This window comes from Panthera uncia, chromosome A2 (genome assembly GCF_023721935.1).
Source record: "Panthera uncia isolate 11264 chromosome A2, Puncia_PCG_1.0, whole genome shotgun sequence".
NCBI lineage: Eukaryota > Metazoa > Chordata > Mammalia > Carnivora > Felidae > Panthera > Panthera uncia.
Window position 1 is genome coordinate 80,297,727 of NC_064816.1, and position 23,241 is coordinate 80,320,967.

General features: G+C 36.4%; 1 pseudogene; it reads left to right on the forward strand.

The window, feature by feature from the left end:
• The window catches only part of LOC125930409 (60S ribosomal protein L31-like), a 37,783-nt pseudogene extending 15,732 nt beyond the window's left edge, over window positions 1-22,051 (forward strand).
• Window positions 22,052-23,241: the final 1,190 nt, after the last annotated feature.

Genomic DNA, 23,241 nt, shown 5'->3' on the forward strand with positions numbered 1-23,241 from the left:
ATCTTGGCATCCCTGGCATGAATCACACTCAGTGTGGCATATGATCCTTTTAATGTATTGTTGAATTCAGATTGCTAATATTTCATTGAGAATTTTTGTGTCTGTATACATCAGTGATATTAGTCTATAATTTTTTGTGCGGTATCTGTCCAATTTTGGTATCTGGGTAATGCTGGCTTCTGAAATGAGTTTGGAAATGTTCCCACCTCTTTGATTTTTTTGGAAGGGTTTAAGAAAGATTGGTATTAATTCTTTATATCTTTGGTAGAATTCACCAGTGAAGCCATCTGGTATGGGTTTTTGTTTGTTGGGAGGTTTTTGACTACTGATTCAGTCTCCTTAAAAATTAGTCTGTTCAGACTTATTTCTTCATTATTCAGTCTTGGTAGGCTGTATATTTCTGCAAATGTATCTATATCTTATATGTTGTTCAGGTTGTTGGCTTTTAATAGTATTCTCTTTGATCCTTTGTATTTCTGTGGTATCTATTATAACATCTCTTTCATTTTTGATTTTAGTTATTTGAGTTCACTTTTTTTTCTTGGTGAAGCTAGCTGAAGTTTTATCTATTTTGTTTATTTAGGGAAAAAACTCCTTTTAGTTTCATTAATCTTTTCTATTGTTTGTTTAGTGTCTATTTCATTTAGTTCTGCTTTGATCTTTTTTATTTCCTTCCTTCTGACTCTGACCTTAGTTTGTTCTTCTTTTTCTAGTTCCTTTAGGTATAAAGTTTGAGATTTTTCTTGTTTCTTTTTTTTTAAGTTTATTTATTTTGAGAGAGAGCACATGTGTGCATGTGTTAGTGGTGGGGAGGCCCAGAGAGAGAGAGAGAATCACAAGCAGACTCTGCTCTCAGGGTGCAGAGCCCGACATGGGGCTTGCTCTCATGAGAACCAAGAGATCATGATGTGGACTGAAATCGAGAGTTAGAAGCTTAACCAACCGAGCCACCCAGGGGCCCCTTTCTTGTTTCTTAATGTAGGTGTTTATTGCTATGAACTTCCTTCCATTTACTTTGTCTGATGGTAAAATAGTATATCAAAGAGACATTTATTGATAGAGCCAAGCCATGTCTTTTTATCTGACTCTGAGACTTCTCTGTCAGTTAACCACGCTGAGTATTGAGAACAATTATAAAGGATTCTGCATCCAATTCCTATGAGGTAGGGAGGAGGGGTTGTCCATTTGAATAAGCAATTATTGGATGGATACCAACTAGGTATTCTACAACTCAGCTCTGTTCTGACACTGTTTACCCAAATATAGCATCAGGTTCCACAGTTTAAAGGTTCAGTTTCACAAGACTGCCCAGCCCTCCTTCAAATGATAATCTCAAGTCTGTATTGTCACCTTTGCTTCCGACCAGCCAACTGTAAATAAGTTTCCAGTGACTCCCTCCTCAGGTTCAAATGATTTGCTAGAGGAGCTTAGAGGACTCAGGAAAATAGTGTACTTACTAGATTACTAGATTTTTATAAAAGGATATAACTCGGGAACAGCAAGATGTAAAAGATGCATGGGGAAAGGACTTACAGCTTTCATTTCCTCTCTGATGTACCACTCTCCCTGCATCTCTGCATGATGGCATACCCAAAAGCACTCTGAATATTGTCCTTTTGGGATTTTATGAAAGCTTCATTATATAGGCATCACTGATTAAATCATTAGCCTTTGACAATTTTTTTTCAACCTCCAGTCCTCTCCCTCCCCTCCCTAGAAGTCAGCCAGGGTGGGGATGGGGGCGGGGGTAAGACTGAACTTTTGCACCCTTTATTCATCTTGGTTCCCCTGGCAACAAGCCCCCCTTTCCAGTTGCTTTCCAAAAGTTACCTCATAATCCCAGTTGTGGAAAGGAGGTTGTTATGAATAACAATACACCCATTTCATCTCTATGGCTCCGAATCCACTTCAGGAAATGAGGACAAGAGACATTATAATAAAAGATGTTCCTATTGCTCAGGAAGTTCCATGGGTTTTGAGAGCTGTGAGAAAGGAACGACAGATGAACACCAAATATATATATTTCTTATAACCCACGCTATCAAAAATGAATATTCAGAGATCTTTAAGATGGTAGGGGAGTAATATAACCATTTCGCTGATTAGTATATTAAGCATTATAATTACATCTCCTTGTTCAAAATCATTATTTTTTAAAGATATTTCTGTATGTTTATATTTATTTTTATTTTTTTTAATTTTTTTTAACGTTTATTTATTTTTGAGACAGAGAGAGAGCATGAACGGGGGAGGGTCAGAGAGAGAGGGAGACACAGAATCTGAAGCAGGCTCCAGGCTCTGAGCGGTCAGCACAGAGCCTGACACAGGGCTCGAACTCACGGACCGCAAGATCATGACCTGAGCCGAAGTCGGCCGCTTAACCGACTGAGCCACCCAGGCGCCCCTGTATGTTTATTTTTGAGAGAGAGAGCATGCATGTAAGTGTACGCATGAGCAGGGGTGGGGCAGAATCGCAAGCAGGCTCTGCACTATCCGCACAGAGCCCAACACCGAGCTTGATGTTGCAAGAACCTTGAGATCATGACATGAGCCAAAATCAAGAGTTGGATGCTTTACCGACTGAGGCACCCCCAAATCACTATTGATGCAGATGCTATTTCACTAAGAATAAAAATGTCTTAAATCTTAAATACCACTTTATACCTAAAATGACTTTTCTCAACTTTCCATTAACGTGACAGAAGATAAAAAGTTACTAAGGCAAAACATTTTGAAAAAGATAAAAACAACCCTTACTCATGGTCTGGGAAAGGTTTTCCAGTAACTGGATGGACACTGCCTAGACTGAGAAACCACTTGAAGACATCATATACTTTTCCCTTCAAGTGTGAATAGTACCTAAGAGAAGGATGGCTGAGCAAGGTTGAGGTTCACAGCCACTACCCATCCTTAGTACAGAGAGGCAGGGAATTTTGCCAACTATAAATTTAAACTGCTGTTCATTTACTGAAATAGACTTTACTTTCAGTGATACCTAGAAACATTACTGCCTTAGACTTTACTACCCTCTAAGTACCTGTAGCCCTCAAACCCTCAGAAAATTCAGTTCCCAGTAAAGCAGTATGAATAAAGAAGGACTGTGGATGGCAGTGTCTTGGGGAGTTTGGTAGGCAGGGAAGAATAAAAAAGACCTCCCCGACCTGGAATTGAACCTGAGTGAAATTTGCTAAGAAGGTAAGTCATAAGTGTCTCACCACACATTCAAAAAAAATTTTTTTGAAATGGTAACTGTGGTGATGAAAAATATGTTAGCTTGATTTTGGTGATTATTTTATATATGTGTATCAAAACAGCAAGTTGTATACCTTAATATATGCAACTTTTGTCAATTATACCTCAATAAAGCTGAGGGAAAAGAGAAGTTGGGGGAAAAGTGGTCATAGAAACTGCACTGTAGGCAAAGACAGTGCTTGTGAGCAATTCTTGGAAACCATAAAATTTTCATATATTGATGAGGGAAAAGTAATGACAGGCAGAATAATCCAAAATAAATTCTCATCCTAGAAGACAGTGAACCAGACAATAGCGTAAGATCCCAAGTCACTATAGTCAACCCTGCTAAAAGCTAGAAATTGTTCTGAAACTACATACATTAATTTACCTTCCACTTCTATGAGAGAAGGGGTCTTCTACTAGCAGTCGATTAGACAGAGACATCTACAGGAATCCATGCCCCCTTTAATAGACTAAACCAGACTCATTAAAAGGATTGAGCATTCCTTTTTCAAGGATGAACATATAGAAAAATATACAAGCAAATAACCCTGATACTACTATTACAAATGCAAACAGACTGACTTATGAAAGAAAATCTTCAGTACAAGAGAAGAAAGGAATTTAAAATATTTCTTGAAAATGGTTTTACTAATAGGAAAAAAAATAAATTACTTTTAAAATCTCTAGAACTGAAACAAATAATCTAACTCAAAATATTTAATTCAGATATCCTGATAAACTTAGTGACCTATTAAGGATAAAAAATTACCTTATTAAAATCCAGGCCCCAAAATAGGTAAGTTACTTAGGGACCAGAAAAAATATAAGAAACCTAAAGCAAATTCCAGGCTGGCTTTAAAATTAAATGTATGCAGCATCAAACACAAGAGACAATGGATTTTTGTTTTGTTGTTGGTTTTTTTGTTGTTGTTGTTGTTGTTGTTTTTCCTTTTTTGCAAAGTGATAGGCTTGGGAGCAAGTGACAACTGAAATATTCATTTTCTGATACACAAGTGTTTATAAATTACAGCACTGATGTAGAAACTCTCAAAGGTTTAACACATAATTCAGGGGATCAAGAATTAAAATTGAGAAGTAAAAAATGGAAATTTTTGAATAAATGTTCTTATAGTGAGCCTTGATATGAATGAATCTAATAAATTTATGTACACATGTTAACATAATTTGGCACAAGTGTAATGTCACTTGAAAAAAAAGATATGTAATTCTAAAATGATAATCTATACCTCTTACCCATAATATATCCATATTAAATTACTTTAAGTGTAGGGATGTTATAAAAAGCACAGTAAATTTCTTGTTTTATATCAGAGGGTGGTTAAATTTGTTAAATTTGAAGCTAAAAATATACAATATAGACCCTTTTTTTTAATGCTTATTCATTTTTGAGAGACAGAGTATGAGAAGGGGAGGGGCAGAAAGAGAGGGAGACACAGAAGCTGAAACAGGCTCCAGGCTCTGAGCTGTCAGCACAGAACCTGATGTGGGGCTCAAACCCATAAACCATGAGATCATGACCTGAGCTGAAATCAGATGCTCAACTGACTGAGCCATCCAGGTGCCCCATCTAACCAAGACCTTTCTTAAAGTATATAAAATGGACATTGGTGGAAGATGGCAGAGTAGGAGGATCCTAAGCTAAATTCATTCCATGGATACAATTAGATAACACATGTCGATGTAAATAACAGAAAACAACCCAAGCATCATTGGTTGGCAGAACACTCTCCACAGCTAAATGTAGGGAAGAGGCCACATCAGAGGATAGGAGGGGGAGAGACTTGCTTGGGAGACAAATAGACCTACAGAACTGTCCACAGGAGGCAGGGATGTGGTAGGCACAGACAGGGGAGAGGACCAGACCGCCACCACAGCACCCCCAAGGAAGGGGGGCCCAAATTGGGAGGATGAATCCCCATAACATTTGGCTTTGAAAACCAGAGGAGCCTAACAATCAGTGGGGTTTAATACCTAGAGCTTTACTCAGCTCTAGGAGAACTTGAAGGATGGAGTCCCTGCCTTTAAAGAGACAACACAAGAAACAGCTCCACTGATATACAGCATAGAAATAGCAGTTTGAAAAATCACCTGGGGTATATGGGAAGGAGATTCATTTACTAGTCTCAGAGCATGTGCTGGAGGGGCAAGAATCTTTGGAAGTCTTCTACAAAAGAACTGGGGGAGCATTTTCTTCCCCCCACCCCCAGCCAGATACATAGATACCTGCAGGAACCAGCACATTACCAACTCTCCATTTAGCTTGCTAACAGTATTCCACACCCCTGCACTCTTCTGTGGATTCGAACCCTCCAACCGGGCAGGTTTCAGCAGGAATTTTCCCAAGTGGCTGCAGGTCAGCTCCCACAACAGACCAGCGTGGACGTTGCTGGAACCATGTGTCCCACTCCCTGTTCCCCTGCAAACTTGCCACCTCCAATTTGCCCTTGGTAGGAGTTTATCCAAAGTGGTGTCACAAGCCTGGCAGTGTACAAACAGCCCTGACAGGAGCCAGCCGGCTCCAAAAGTGACTCTTGCCCTGGGTAGAAGGGAAAATAACCACACATATCAGTCCAACTGCAGCTCCAGCAATGGGTTTGGGGCAGACATATTGTCTGACTGCAGGCCCCACCGACAATAGCTTCTTAGGGAATAATACAGGGAAAATACCCTGCAGTCCAATGCTGTTGCCTCTCTGGCCAATGCCTGGTCTGACTCAAGCCGAAGGCAGCTCTAGGCTGGCCCACTAACAATACAGAGACCAAACCTTGCCTACAACAGGCAAAGAGCCATTGCAGATGACCAGTGGGGTATATACAACACAATGGGAGACACCCCTGAAGCACCAGGTTCTGGTGAATAGAAGATACTGCACTACAGGACACTACAAGATCCTCCTCTTCATAAGGCCACTACTTTCAAGAGCAGGAGATATAGCTGACTTTCTTAACACATAGATACAGACACAGAGTTAGACAAAATGAGGAGACAAAGTAATATATCGCAGATGAAAGAAGAGGACAAAATCGCCGCAAGAGAGCCAAATGAAATAGAGATAAGAAATATGGCTGTTAAAGAATTTAAAGTAATGATCATAAAAATACTTACTAGACTTGAGAAAAGAGTGGAGGACCTCAGTAAGACCCTCGACCAAGAGATAGAAAACATTAAAAAAAGAAATAAAAAAAACTATAAGTGAAATTAAAAATACACTAGATGGAATTAATAGCAGACTAGAGGAAGCAGAAAAATGGATCAGCCACCTGGAGGGCACAGTAATGGAAAGTAATCAAGCTGAACAAGAGAGAGAAAAATAATGAAAAATGAAAATAGGGAACTCAGCGACACCATCAAACATAATAACATTCACATTATAGAGATACCAGGAAGAAAAGAGAGGGAAAAGGGAGCAGAAAATTTGTTTGAAGAAATAATAGCTGAAAATTCCCAAGTCATGGGGAATGAAACAGAAATCCAGATCCAGGAGGCACAGAAAGCCCCAAACCCAAAAAGGTCCACAACAAGATATGTAGTAATTAAAAAGGCAAAAAACAGTGATAAAGAGAGAATTTTAAAAACAGTGAGAGAAAACAAAAACAGTTACATACAAGGCAAACTCCATAAGGCTATCAGCTGAATTTTCAGCGGAAACTTTTCAGGCCACAAGGAAGAGGCATTATATATTCAAACTGCTGAAGGGAAAAATCCTACAACCAAGAGTACTTTATCCATCACGGCCATCATTCAGAATAGAATGAAGAATAAAGAGCTTCCGCAAACAAAAGTTAAAGGAATTCATGACCAACCACAAAACTGACTATATAAGAAATGTTAAAAGCGACTCATGAGTGAAAATGAAAGAGTATAAGAAAGAGTAAGAAAGGTGGGAAGCATAAAGCAGTAAAGTTAAGTATATCTGTAAAAATCAGTGAAGGCATTAGCAAAATATAAGGATGTAAAGTATGAAACTATACACTGAAAAAATGGAAAGGAGGATGTGTAAAGGATGGGTTCAAACTTAAGCAACCACCAACTTAATATAGACTGCTATATGCATAAGATGCATAGAAACCTAGTGGTAACTACAAATCAAAAACTGCTATTAGATATGTAAAAAAGAGAAAGGAATCTAAATTTATCACTAAAGAAAGCCATTAAACCATGAAAGAAAGCAAGAGAAGAAAGAAACAGAGAAAAACTACAAAAACAACCATAAAACAAGTAACAAAATAGCAATAAGTATATACCTATCCATAATTACTTTGAATGTAAATGGACTAAATGCTCCCATCAAAAGACACTGGGTGGCAGAATGGATAAAAAGCAAGACCCAACTATATGCTTGCTGCCTACAAGAGACTCATTGCAGACCTAAAGTCACAAGCAGATTGAAAGTGAAGGGATGGAAAATGATTTATCATACAAATGGAAGTGAAAAGAAAGCTGGGGTAGCAATATTTATATCAGACAAAATAGACTTTAAAACAAAGACTGTAACAAGAGACAAAGAAGCACAGTATGTAATCATAAAGATAATTCAACAAGAAGATATAAAATTGTAAATATTTATGCACCCAATATGAAAGCACCCAAATACATATGGCAGCTAATACCAAACATAAAGGAAATAATCAACAATAATACAATAATAGTAGGGGACTTTGACAGCCCACTGCATCAATGGATAGATCATCCATATAGAAAATCAACAAGGAAACAGTGGCTTTGAATGACACATTGGACCACATGGATGTAACAGATATACTTAGAACATTCCAACCTAAAACAGCAGAATACACATTCTTCTCAAGTGCATGTGAAATATTCTCCAGAACACATCCCATATCAGGCCACAAAACAAATCTCAACAAGGTGAAAAAGATCAAAGTCATATCATGCATCTTTTCCAATCACAATGCTATGAAACTAGAAATCAACCATAAGAAAAAATATGGAAAAATATAAATACATGGAAGTTAAATAGCATGTTACTAACCAATGAATGGGTCAGTGAAGAAATCAAAGAAGAAAGCAAAATATACATAGAAACAAATGAAAATGAAAACACAACAGTCCAAAATCTTTGGAATGCAGCAAAAGCAGTTCCAAAAAGGAAATTTACTTCAATGCAAGCCTACCTCAAGAAGCAAGAAAAATCTCAAGTAACCTAACCTTTCATCCACAGTAGCTAGAAAAAGAAGAAAAACAAAACCTAAAACCAGAAAAGAAATAAATAATAAGGATTAGAAAATAAATAACCTAAATAGAAATTTTAAAAAAGTAGAACAAATCAATATAACCAGGACTTGGTTCATGGAAAAAAAAAATTGATAAAGACTTAGTCAAACTCAGAAAAAAAGGAGGACTCTAAACGAACTCAGAAATGCAAGAGGAGAAATGGCAATCAACACAACAGAAATACAAAGAATTGTAAGAGATTATTATGAAAAATTATATACCAACAAATTGGACAACCTAGAAGAAAAGGATAAATTCCTAGAAACATATAACCTTTCAAAACAGAATCAACAAAAAATAGAAAATGTGAACTGATTACCAGTAATGAAATTGAATCTGTCAAAAAACTCCCCCCAAATAAAAGTCCAAGACCAGATAGCTTCAAAGGTATATTCTACCAAACATGTAAAGAAGAGTTAATACCTATTCTTCTTAAACTATTCAAAAAAAAAAAAATAGCAGAAGGAAGGAAAGTTTCCAAATTCATTCTGAGGCCCACCTTACCCTGATACTAAAACTAGGAAATATGATGAAAAACCTGGAAATGTCTTATGATATTGCAGAAGGGGTCAAAATAATCAAGGAGTTGAGAATATTAGAATAGATTTACTATGTAAGACTTGAGTACCCATGACATAATTAAGATTCCTGGGTGAGGCAAGAAGACATCCCATAGGAATGCACTTCTGAGTTGGCACCAACGTGTTTAAGAAGCTTGGTTGGTGGTAGGTGCACTCTGCAGGCTCTGATGACAGTGGAGGTTGTTGCTATCAAAGGGGGCTCTTTAATGTCAATGGCTATGAGGCCAAGGCATAGCACTAAATCATCAGAGGCATAGTAGATATAATTGCCAGTTTGCCATCCAGTTGCCTTGACCTTTAGGGATCTGTGGTAATAGCTAATAGGTCATGGAGTTCTTAGAAACAAACTAGACAGGCAGATACGTATGAGAAAGGAAGAGAAAAAAAAAAAGATGATGGGGAAGATTGTTCATCAGCTGTTGAAATGGGAAAATGTGGCTTCTCACTCAATTTCCCGACCTAAGTCAGTTCTCAAAATCAGAACTCATTGATCAAATAACATGGTTCCCTTGTGAAAGAAGCCTGCAGTGCCACATGGAATTTATACGGTAAATATGTCCTTGGTTATTCTCCAAAGGGACCTGCAATCATTCCCTGGGTAACTGACACTGAGGAATTGGAAAATCCAGACATTTCTAGGTGTGTTAGGTATAAGGTCTGAGCTGACAGTGATGCTATGGGATCTGAAATGCCACCATGGTTCTCTGGCTAAATGGGACCTTATGGAGGCCAGGTGGAGTTTGGCTCAAGTTCATTTCACAGTGTATCCAAGTATCTGTGGTCCTAACCTGTTATTATTTCCTTGGTTCATGTGTACATTATTGAGAGAGAAATATTTAGCAGCTGGTGTTATGGTCTGTGGAATAAGAGCCACTATGTCATCAAGAGCCAAGTAGAAACCCCAGAAATCACACTTCTAGCTGGAGGAAAATTATAAATCAGAATTAATACTATATTATGGGAAGAATTGCTGAGATCAATACCACTATCAAAGACGGAGGATGTAGGAGGATGGTTCAAATAATATTTCTGTTTAATTCAACTATATGTATCCTGCAAAAAATGAAATGGATCTTGGCAGATGTATATATTATTATAAATTTATCCAAGTGGCAGCCCCAATCACAGCTGCTACATTTTACCACCTGTCATAGTGGCTGCTATTGGGGCTACCACCTGGTTGATTGGCAATAAATTAACACAAACTTTGGCACATGTTGTAGGGCTACTGATCTTGCAGATAATTTTTTTTTTCCAATTCCTTTCACTAAGAAGGATCAACTTTGGTTTTTATTCTCATGGTAAAAATAGAAGTTCACGTTTACTCCCTAGCCCAGGGATAGGCTAACTGTCCTGTTCTCTGTCATGGTGGAGAATTTAGGTATCTTGATCATTTTGACAAGCCATAGAACATAACACTAGACTAGTACACTGATGACATGGTGAATAGGAAGTTGAAAGTCCACCAGATATGCTAGTAAGACATGTTATATCAAGAGGATGGAGAGAAGTCTCATGAAGACTAAAGAGACTGCAACAGTTTTGGACACCCAGTGGTCTGTGACATGCCACAATATTCCTTCTAAGACCAAGGGCAAATTTTCATGTTGCACCTGACACTCCTTCAATAGAGGTACAGTGTTTGATCGGTCTCTTCTGATTTTGGAGGTAGCATACACTGAAGTTGAAAATACCGCTCTGAAAAAAAAGAAAAAAGAGAAAGAAAATACTGCCTTGACCCATGTATCTTGTGACTTGAAAGCTATCCATTTTGGATGAGGAAAAGAGGAAGAGAGGATTCTGCAGAAGATCCACCCTGAGGTGCATAGCCACATGGGTCTTATGACTCAGCAGATTTGACAGATGTAGATATATCTGTGAAGAGAAAGTTTGCTGCACAAATTCTCTGATAAGTTTCTGGGATTTAGTGGTAGATCATGCCTTTTCTTTAAGAGAAATAGTCTCAATTTTAACAAAAATTCCTCTGTGATATTGGACCTTACTAGAAACTGATAACCTGACCATGGGATGCTAAATGACTATATCACTGGAGTTCCCTTTCCTTTCCAGAGCTGGATATTCTCAGATCCATCATTTCATACAGTTGGGCAGATGTAGAAACAGCATTTGGATTTCAGCCTGAGCATACCCAGAATGTACTAGTAAATCACACAAACAGGTGGCCCAGACATCCATGCACAGTAACTTCTATCTCAGTTTAAGTCTTTGGCCTTGAGGTGTATTCCCAACAATCAACTAACACAGAAGAAAGGAATCTAAGCTGATGCAAAGATGGACTGGTGAGATACGCTAATGCTAAACTGAAGAGGATTGATGTCAGTCCTTATGCTAGTGGACCAGTAAGCAAGTAAAAGGGTGTTAACATATTAGTAGTGGTAATCAACCCTATTTACCAGGACAGGCTACAGTTGCTACTTAAAGACGGTACAGAGGATGTTGTCTACAACCCACTGAATTTATGAGCTTATGCCCACAATAATTGTAAATAGATAACTGCAGTAACTGTGGTTAGAAAAAATGTTTTGATATCTATTTCTGTGTAAAATTTAGTGTCTTAAAACCAAAACAAGATGTTATTTTGTTTATGAATTTATATGGGCAGAGATCAGTAGGGACATCTTATCTCTGCCATATGAATTTTCTGGGGTCTCAATTGGGATGACTTTAATATATAGGGATTAGAACAGTTGGGGACTACCCATGCATCTCTCCCTGTGTTCTTTTGGGTTCTTATGTGATTCAAAGACTCTGAATGTCATCTCTCTAGATGTTGGATGGCTTCTACGGTGACTCAGAGCTCCAAGAGTAAGTGTTTCAAGAGATCAAAGCAAAAGAGGCAACACCTTTTATGACCCAGCCTTGGAAGTCATACATTATCACTTCTGCCATATTCTATTGGTCACACAGGAGCAGTCATAATGTAATGCATGTGGGCACTACACCAGGGCCTAAATAGTGGGAAATGTGGGTCATTGGGGGTCTATATTGTAAGATGGCTGTAACATAAAGAAAATAAAATGAAGGGATTACACTTAAGGAGTAAAGTTTTGAGCTTCCCTGCCAAGCAAGCCACTCAGAGATAGCCAACTGTGAAACAAAGGTAAAATGAGTGGTGGAGGAGAAAAGTGATAGATCTCTATCAATTATGGCTTTGGAACTAGTTGCAGCAGTAGTACTTTTGGAAGTTTCACTAACCCTCTTACCTTAAATAGTTATGGTGCTTGAATCTGGAAACCATCTTAATAGACTCTGATTGATTAGCCTTCTGCTTTCTTTTTTGGGGAAGAAAGAAAAGGTGCTCTAATTAAGATCATCTTCTCTAATCACAATAAAGTACAACTAAAAATCAATTATTATTATACAAATCCATATAGAAAACAATACATACTATTTCTCACAGTCTCACTCTGTGCATGCGTAATTTAGAAATTGGCCAAGAACATGAAAAAATATGCAGATTTGGGGGGGCTTTTTTCCCCTGCGATTTCTTCCTCTCTAATATCCTGCCCCCCTTCAATGACAGCCAGGTCAAATTTGTGTTTCCTCTGCCCAGTTAGACTTCCATTGTCTGTACTCTATTTCTCTTTGCCGGGATTGAAAAATACCTTCAGGCAAAAAACAGGGGAAAATACAGTACTTATTTTTTTCATATGCTTTTCTTCTCTTGAAAACTGTAGGCCTGGATTAGTTCTGCCCAAGGCCTGCAGACAGTTGCTTTGTATATGTTAATAAGTATTTATAGTTCTTTAAGGATAACAGTAAATCTGATACTGGTTAATCCATCACGACTTTCCAAAACACTTTGCATGTATTGCTTTAGATATGCTATCTTCAAACACAAAAATATAGTTGTATTACATGTTTTGTTAAATTTATAAGATGGTATAAGTGTTAACATTTTGTTTCTTACTTTTCACAGTCAACATTATGTATAGTAAAATCTAGTTTCTTTCTATGTACAACTAACTGGTTTGTTTCTTTTACTTAATGTACATCATTCTATTATCATATATGTACTACATGTTATCAGCTAATTTCATTAGCATGCAATAGCTAAATTACTTTAATTCTTTACAAGAACAAAGAATGCTCTGGTCAACATGCTTAATATTTATCTCTTCATTTTTCTCATTATTAATGAGATTAGGGTAACTTAATATAGTTATTAATCATTTAAATTTTTACTTCTGGGGGCGCTTTCGGTGGCTCAGTCGGTTGAGCATCTGACTTCGGCTCACGTCGTGATCTCGTGGTTTGTGAGTTTGAGCCCCGCCTCGGGCTCTGTGCTGACAGCTCGGAGCCTGGAGCCTGCTTTGGATTTTGTGTCTCCTTCTCTCTCTGCCGATCCCCTGCTTGTGCTCTGTCTCTGTCTCTCAAAAATAAATAAATAAACATAAAAAATTTAAAAAAATTAAATTTTTACTTCTGTTATTTTTTCCTTTTTTTTTTTTTTTGCTAGGTTCTATGGAAGTCATTAGATCTGCTATGTACTAAGTTTTATTATTTATTCATTGTATGTAATCCCTGCTACCACTTTAATCTCAATCTTGTGACTGAAATGGAATCTGTGACATACAACTCAGATCCTTGTTCAGAACCGGAGTGCTTATTTTCCCTCTGATGAAAAGTGATACTTGTAGACAGCCCATAATAATCATTCCTAATTAGGAACTGCCTTGGTAGAGAAAACTGTCTCACCCAAATTTACACTCCCTTCCTAGAAGCTGGTGAATGCAGGGATGACCAGCATCCAGGGACTGGTCAGTGTAGGCAAGTTTGGGCTCAGCCTCTCTCCAGTGTTAGAGACAAAGCTTTCTCTGATACTGCAACATGGCACTATATTTCCCTCTAACCCAATCTTGCTTTCTTCCCTTCTCTCCCTTTCACAGGGTTGACCTCAAGAGCAGTCCATATAAATTTGCTCAGTAATGTCTTTCTTATGGTTTTCTTCCCAGTGATACAACCTGTGAGTGACATTGATTTATAGAAATTCTTACTTATGTTGCCCAATTCTCATATTCATCAAATTATGTTGGCTTTTCTCTTGAGATTTGAGCTTTTATATCTTGGTTTGGTAAACATATTCTGTGGTTAGCTTGATTGTTTCACTTTCATATGGAGGTCTTTCATTCATTTGGGGTTATTTTATTTATTGATTTATTTGTTTATTTGTTTTTGTAATGGTATGTGCTAGAAGTCCAATTTTATTTTTCTCTAAATTGCAAATTAAATCTCTAGTTTCATTTACAAAAGTATCCATCATTTCTTCAAGGTTATGTAATCTGTATCACATAACCTGTGATCTGTTTAAATCCTTGTTTTTGTATTCCTTCATTCAATCAGTCTGTCCCTGCACTAGTACCACACTGATAATTTTATCATTTGGTGCTGGAATCTGTCTTACTATCTAATAGTATGAGTTTTCTATCTTATACTTTTTTTTTACATTTTTTTAATGTTTATTTATTTTTGAGACAGAGAGAGACAGAGCATGAAGGGAAAGGGGCAGAGAGAGAGGGAGACACAGAATTGGAAGCAGGCTCCAGGCTCTGAGCCATCAGCCCAGAGCCTGATGCGGGGCTCGAACTCACGGACCGCGAGATCGTGACCTGAGCTGAAGTCGGACGCTTAACCGTCTGAGCCACCCAGGTGCCCCTATCTTATACTTTTTGAAAACTGCTTTAGCAACTCACAGAAAGTTACCTTTCTGTATAAATTTTGGAATAAATTTGTCAAGTTTCTCCCCAAACTTAGCTGTGGTGTTGAATTGAATAGTGATGGATTTATATATTTATTTGATGACAATTAAAATCTCTAAAGTTTTATTCACTGTATTCATGAGTATATCTCTCTATTCAGATCTACTTTGATGTCCTTTAACAGAATTTTTTTTTTAAATATCTATAAACCTCTCAGGCAATCTTTGCTAGATTATTTCCTAGGCAATTGATAGTTTTCATTGTTATCACAAATGGCATCTATTTTCCATTTCATTTTCTAGTTACTTATTTTCCAGTGAAGAGAACTTGTTGAATATATGTGAAGGATGATTTACTGAGCTGACAGATAAGATTGAAGAACTCTTTCAAAAAGCATTAGCAGGGAATAAGGAGTTGGAATGAATGGAAAAAAATTCAAAAGAAATGGAGACTAATAATAGAAAAAGCAATACCCATCTAGAAGGAGAGAGAAAATACACATATAGAGAAAATATTTGAAGAAAAACATACTGATAATTTGTGTAATTAATGAAAACTGGGGGCACCTGAGTGGCTCAGTCCGTTGGGTGTCCGACTTCCACTCAGGTCATGATACCCCGGTTTTTGAGTTTGGGCGCCGCATCCGGCTCTGTGCTGACAGCTTGGAGCTTGGAGCCTGCTTTGGATTCTGTGTCTCCGTCTCTCTCTGACCCTCCGATGCTCATGCTCTGTCTCTCTCTGTCTCAAAAATAAATAAAACATTAAAAAAAAAAAAAAGAAAAAAAAAGGTAACTGTGAGACTTCCATTTAAAGGGGTACACAAAGAACTGAGTAGGAGAGCTAAGTGGAGAAAAAACTCTCATTTGGATATATTATAGTGACTTTTCGGATTAGTAAAAGCAAAGGAAACTGCTGAAAATTTTCAAAAAGAAACTAAAACTTGTCTTTCAGAGAGAAATTAAAATCCAGTACCTTTAGTCTTGACAACAATACCGAATACAAGAAAGTTTACAAGGAAAAGGATTTGAATCTGATATTATATTCAATTAAGCTATCATTTCAATGTTAGAGAAAAATGAAGATGTCAGAGAGTGAGTCTAGCAACATGAAGAATATCTTCAAAAGAATTCTTGGGGCTTCTGGGTGGCTCAGTTGGTTGAGTGGCTGACTCTTGATTCCAGCTCAGGTTAACCCAGGGTTGTGGGATTAAACCCCATGTTGTCCTCCTTGTTGAGCATGGAGCCTAATTGGGATTCTCTCTGTCTCTCTTTTCCTCTGCCCCTCTCTCCCACTCACGCATTCTCTTTCTCTCTCTCTAAAATGAAAAAATCAAATAAAAAATTAAAAAATAAAATAATTCTCAAAATTCTTAGAGGTTTAACTTTCGAAAGGAAGGAATAGATCTCATAGCAAAAAATTGGTATAAAAGGGAAGAACATGTAAAAAATAAGTAGAATTTATGGATATCTGAAAAAAGTAATGCTTTTTTCATTTATATAAGCACAAAAATCTAACCCCAAACTTGTTAGGGGAAGTGAGGAAGATGGGAGAGGGAATTGTGTTGACATTTTTTTTTCCTATTCAGGGGGAAACATAATTGTTCATAAAGTTATAGACATTGATAAGGAGAAAAAAACCAAAATATTAATCTGTTTTATTCCCCCTGCTTAGTGCATTGCCCAGGGCACAATTTATGGTAAAACGTATTTGTTAAAAGAACCTTAATGAATTAATGACCATCAAAATAATAAAAATATAATGCATATTGTTAGTTCATGAGAAACACCTAATTAAAATCAGGGAAATGGGAGACATACGATAACATTAATTGCAGTAGGTAGAAAACATCTTCTAATACAATAGTAACAAATTAATTTATGGTAAAACTTATTAATCAAAATAGGTAAAACAACAGTGAAAAGACAATGACTCTCAGATTGTACTAAAAATAAGAATTAGCCATGTTGTCTAAGAGATACTCAATTAGAAAAAACACCTAAACACACACAATAAGCAGAAAAAATTGATAATGAATCATGGAAAAGATATATCTAAAAAACATCAAGTAGGGGCTCCTGGGTTGCTTCGTTGGTTGGGCGTCAGACTTCGGCTCAGGTCATAATCTCATGGTTCATGAGTTCAAGCCCGCGTCAGGCTCTGTGCTGAAGCTCAGAGCCTGGAGCCTGCTTTGAATTCTGTGTCTCCCTCTCTCTCTACACCTCCCCCAACTCATGCTCTGTCTCTCTCTCTCTCTCTCTCTCTCTCCCCACCCCGTCTCAAATAAATAAATGAATAAATAAATAAATAAATAAATACCAAGTAAAAATTTTAATATGAGAAAAAGAGCAAAGGTGAAAATAAAAATTATCATCAAAAGAGATATGAAATATGTATGAAAAAAAGTAAGCTGGGAAGATTGTAATCATCAATATCAAGCTGAGAGTACAGCCTCTAAGTAGAAAAAGGAATAACATATCTTATATTGAAAGACATAGTTAATGAATACACATGGAAAACTATAAAGGTAGAGATGAATTCAATGGCATTACTGTTAGGTGTAATAGATATGTCTAGAACATCATGACAAATGAACATAGAATACATATTTTCAAGCACATATGAAATATTTACCAATGATGATGATAAACTTGGCCTCAAAAGAGGTTTCAAAAAATTTCAAATAATTAGCAACATAGCATCTATATTCTACGACTACAATGCAATACCATTAGAAATCAAACTAGAATATTTAGGAAAAAAATTCTTATCTCTAAAAACTAACATATTACCATTTACCCTTTGGTTTAAAGCAGAGATTATATGCTAAAATTTGAAATTCTTACATTATAATGACAATGAAAGCACTGGGTTGAAATCTGTTTGCTGCTGAAATGTAGAGGAAAATGTACCAAATTGTGAATATTACCAGAATATAAGAAAGATGGAAAACAAATTAACTAAAATCCGAATAAGCTAGGAAAAAAACCCAGCAAACTAAATTCAAAAACAAAAGTAAAAGAGAGGAAAGGGATGCCTGGGTAGCTCAGTTGGTTAAAGGTCAGACTTTTGTTCAGGTCATGATTTCATGGCTTGTGAGTTTAAACCCCGCAAAGGGCTTTGTGCTGACAACTCAGAGCCTGGAGCCTGCTTCAGATTCTGTGTCTCCCTCTCTCTCTCTGTCCCTCCCCCACTAATACTCTGTCTCTCTTTTCCTCAAGAATAAACATTAAAAAAAATTTTAATACATAAAAAAAGAAAAAGAGAGGAGCACAAAAATAACAATAAAGTTATGATAAAAGAGACAATTAAAAATAAGGCTATGTTGGGGCGCCTGGGTGGTGCAGTCGGTTAAGCGTCCGACTTCAGCCAGGTCACGATCTCGCGGTCCGTGAGTTCGAGCCCCGCGTCAGGCTCTGGGCTGATGGCTCGGAGCCTGGAGCCTGTTTCCGATTCTGTGTCTCCCTCTCTCTCTGCCCCTCCCCTGTTCATGCTCTGTCTCTCTCTGTCCCAAAAATAAAAATAAAAAACGTTGAAAAAAAAAATTAAAAAAAATAAATAAATAAGGCTATGTGAAAACACCAAGAAACAAACTTCTGGTGATATCAATTAAATAAATGCAAGGACTGTTCAGCTTGGACAGTTATTAACACAATTAATAAGCACCAAATTAAATGATCAAAAAATTAATCTTTCAATTTGGGGTGAAAAAGCACTCAATATGATTTTCTACACAGTTAAGATAAAAATTCTTAGCAAACGAGGAAAGAGAAAGACAACTTAAAAAAAAAACACAACAAAAAAGGGTACTTATAATATATCTAAAGAAATCATCACATTTAATAGAGACATTTTAGTTTTGTTTCCTTTCAGGTGGGTATCAAGACAAGGACGCCTGCTCTCACTACTGTAGTTCACACAGACCTGAGATCCTGCACAAGACATTAAAACTAGAAAAATAATATGAGATATAGAGAATAGAAAGAAAAGGTAAATGTGCCATGATATGAATACTTTCATGGAATGCCCAAGATAATTTATAAACAAATTATTACAATTAATATTAAAATATAAAGACTGAAGAAATAATACATATCCATGTGACCATTATCCCAAAAATGAAAAATGCTTTTTGTCAAATTTGTTCCAATTTTTTAAATAAAATTAATCCTTTCAAATTTCCTTTTTTAAATAAAAAGGATGTACTTACAAGAAAATTCATTGCAGCATTGTATGCTAGAACAAACAATATGAAACAGTTTCCTTTACATTAAATATTTAAGGCTAAAAGAGCAATAATTGCCTAATGTCTCTGTCTGCTCTACAAAAATTTTCAACTAACTCAATCCAGACTTTTCTCCAAAATTCTTCTAGCATAACACATACTACTTCTTTCTCACAATCACCATGTATTCAGGGAGGCATATGCATTTCTAATATTAAGAGTTTTTAAGAAGGATTTTTATCTTAAAGCCAGAAAGAATTGATTTATTTAAAAAAGACTACTTAGTGTGCTTGAGATGCTGTTTTGCCTCCCCCACAATACCTTGTGCTCTTCCTTGGCCTGGCAGAATGTCTCCTGAAAAGAAGGGTAGCTCCCACAAAGAAGGGTGGTCAGAAGAAGGGCTGTTCTGCCATCAAGGGGGTAGTGACCAGAGAATACACCATCAACATCATAAGCATATCCATGGAGTGGATTTCAAGAAGCATGCCCTCAGACACTCAAAGAGATCTGGGAATTTGCCATGAAGGTGGGATCTTCAGATGTGTACATTGACACCAGGCTCAACAGAGCTGTCTGGGCCCAAGGAATAAGAAATGTTCCATACTGTATCTATGTGCAGTTGTCCAGAAATTGTAACGAGGATGAAGACCCACCAAACAAGCTCTATATTTTAGTTACCTATGTACCTGTCACCACTTTCAAAAACCTACAGTTAATGTGGATGAGAACTAACCACTGATTGTCAAATAAAGGTATAAAACTGAAAAAAAGAGACTACTTAAAAGGTATATTGAATGGATATTAGTGAATATATATATATATCTTATTTGAAAAAATCTTTACTCTTTAAAATCAAAAAAATGAAAAATATTTAATCTTTAAAAGATCAAAATTGCAAAATATAAAAATTCCACAGCCGTACCATTGGCCAGGAGTTTTTAGATCTTCTTCTCCAATAAATTTCAAATATTTTAAATACATTTCTAAACAAAATCTCAAATCACTTGAAGCCTTTCAAGAATGTAACTGGCCATTCTAAAAGAATATATAAATAAGAGAAAATGGAAAGTCTAAATCAGTGCTGTTCAATAGAAATATAATGCTAAACCATAAATATGAACCACACATAGGGGTTTTAAAATTTTTCAGTAGTCATTTAAAAAAATTAGAATAAATAAATAAAAATAATGTTAATAACATTTTAACTCAATCATTAAATATATTAGCATTTTAAACCATAATCAATGCAAAAATTACTATTGACATATTTGACATTTTTAATATCCAAATTGAAAAAACCTACTGTGTATTTTACATTTCAGTCTCTACTATCCACATTTCAAGTGCTCAATAGCTTCACATGGCTAGTGAGTATCATATTGGATAGGACAGATGTAGAGCATGCACTGATTATTATGACACATTTATTAACCTGATGGATATGGTGTGCCAAACTGGTGAAAGCAAACACTAACATTTAAAAACTTGTAGTATGTGCTAAAAATTATGTTAAGCATAGTATATGAATTATTTAATGAACTATAAACCTATGGAGTAAAAAAATACTAACATTACTCATATTATTTCCAATATATGATTGAGAAACTTAAGATTAAAAACATATCCTAATGGACCCCAGCTATGCCCAGGCAGAGAGAGAATTGAGCCAGGCTTAACTGCTTCCTAAGCCTATACTTTTAATTACTTTATACTATACTGGTTGTGGTTTGGATGATGGCTGGCACTAGGATGATGGAAATGGAGGGGAAAATAAATGGAGCAGTGTGAGAAATAGTCAAATGATAAAAGCAGCTGGACTTGGTGATGATACACACAGGTTGAGGGATACAGAAATATGATTGTTTGCTTGAGCAGATGGTCAGTCTGTATGACTATTGCTAAGAACACTGGAGAGGGGCAGATTTTGAGAGAAGATTCTAAGTACTCCATATTGAGATTATGAACATTCCTATCATCTTTTTAGTTACATTAAGCCTCTGCTAGGAAATGTGACTTTAAAAAGGCCCTTTGCTTCTACTGGTTATTACACTAACCAACCTAGAAAAAGAGAAAAATAGGTGTTAGAATAAAATAAAGTCTTCATGATATCTTCCTTTCACAAATAGGAAAAAATTACACAAATGAGAAATAATTTATAATTTATTTGGATTTTTTCTAGGTTACTAATACAGATTAAGTTTTTGAAAAAATTAGAAACATTATCCTTGTTAACTGGTTTAAAATTTAGGGGGTAAAAGAAGATAAATGTCCCAATGAATGAATGGATTAAAAATTGTACCACTTAGATACTGATGGACTCTATCACATCTTTCCAGCAGATTTTCTTTTTTTTTTAAAGTTTATTTATTTATTTTGAGAGAGAGAGAGAAAGAGAGAAAGCATGTGCACCAGCAGGGGAGAGGCAGAAAGAGTGGGAGAGAGAATCCCAAGCAAGCCCCACACTATCAGGGCAGAGCCCAACATGCAGCTCCCGATCTCAGAAACCATGAGATCATGCCCTGAGTGGAAATCAAGAGTCAGATGCTTAACCGATGGAGGCACCCAGCTTACCTTTTTAGCAGATTTTCATTGTGAACCCTTCCTAAAATGGGTGAAATCTATGTCAAAAATCCAGTAAGATGAGACTCAACAAGAGCTTTTGTGGTATTTATGTTCAATTTGGATGACAACTCCTGTAGACACTATGGATTAGAGGAAGGGACACCAGGTTATTCTACTGTGTTTAAAAAAGCAATTATTTATGCCTCTCCTCAGTTTCTTTCATCTGGTACTTCATCTTAACTGAAGGTTTTTCTGATTCTTTGTTCCTATAAATTTGAATCCTTCAATGTGAGGCTAAAATACAATCTTCACATTTGGTTTGTGAGTTTGGGAGAACCATCTCTGTGTCTGAGAACACGGAAGGGGAAGAACTGGGGGGAAAGGGCTCAAGTTTTGGAATAGTAGCTGTGGAGACCAGCACTGGGAGGTACCAGATTTTGTTAAAAAGATTGCCAGGCTCTGCTCAGAGCTAAAAGGTATATGTATGTGTAAGAAGAAACAGAAGAAGGAAATCATCAACTGAACACAAGCCTCAAAATTTAAACAGTAAAATGAAGTCCCCAGGTAGTGTAGAACAGGAAGTGATAGAACCTCATAGGTCTTGTAGTTTCCTTTATGTTTGCTCAGGCTATAAGATTAATTGATTTCAGAGAAATTAATAAAATACTTTTCTTAATAAAAGTTTATCAAGGAAGAGTTCCCCTCAAGAGTAATATTTAGCCAAAATCATACACAAATAATGAATCCTGCTTTGTTTCTTTAGCTCTCAATCTAGCATTCCCATATCTGTTGTTTGCTTCTTAGGGCAGTGATCTTTGATACTGAAATTTAGTCTAAAATGAGACAGTCATTTTTATTCAGTAACCACATAAATAGTGCCACAATGTGGACAGTGAGGCATCCTGGGTCCACACCTCAAACTCTAGTGTGACACTGTAACTTTCTACACTTCCTGCTGCATCAGAGTAAATTTTTAACCAGAATGGCCCAGGCAACTGAAATGATCAGAAGAGTGCTTTTAGAAAATTATTTGTGACCAGGAAACACCCTCTAGGTTTTCCTTTTGTGTTCCAGTTGCAACAGATAGGACAATGGATATAGTATGGATATCTTGAGATTACTTATATTTGCCACCATAGCAGTGGGTGAAATTATAGGCATGAGTAGTGCTCAAGATGTGCTAAGTTTCCAGGTTGCATGCATCCCTTTTTATCCATCACCTTAAACTGCTCATACTATCTCACTCTCTGACTTCTTACACACTTTTCAACTCTGTAAGGATAATAAAACAAAAGCCTATTATCATCCTTATAATACATGTCATACATATCTGAAATCTCCTAGTGTCTCGCTAAGATATGTTCTTCTGAGAAACCTATGTATATGGATCCAATACAATACATTTTTACTATAGAACCTAACAGCAAAACATTCTTGAATACACAGAATTCTTCCAAGGAACCCATTAATTCCTGCCCAGTTTCATATGATTTTCTAATATATATATATATATATATATGTATATATGTATATATGTATATATATGTATATATATACACATACATATACATCTTTTCATTTCCTACTCTCCTGATCACTATCTCCTAACACCTGTAGTAATATTTAGTTGGCATTTATAATGTTAGGATTAAATTATAGGAGA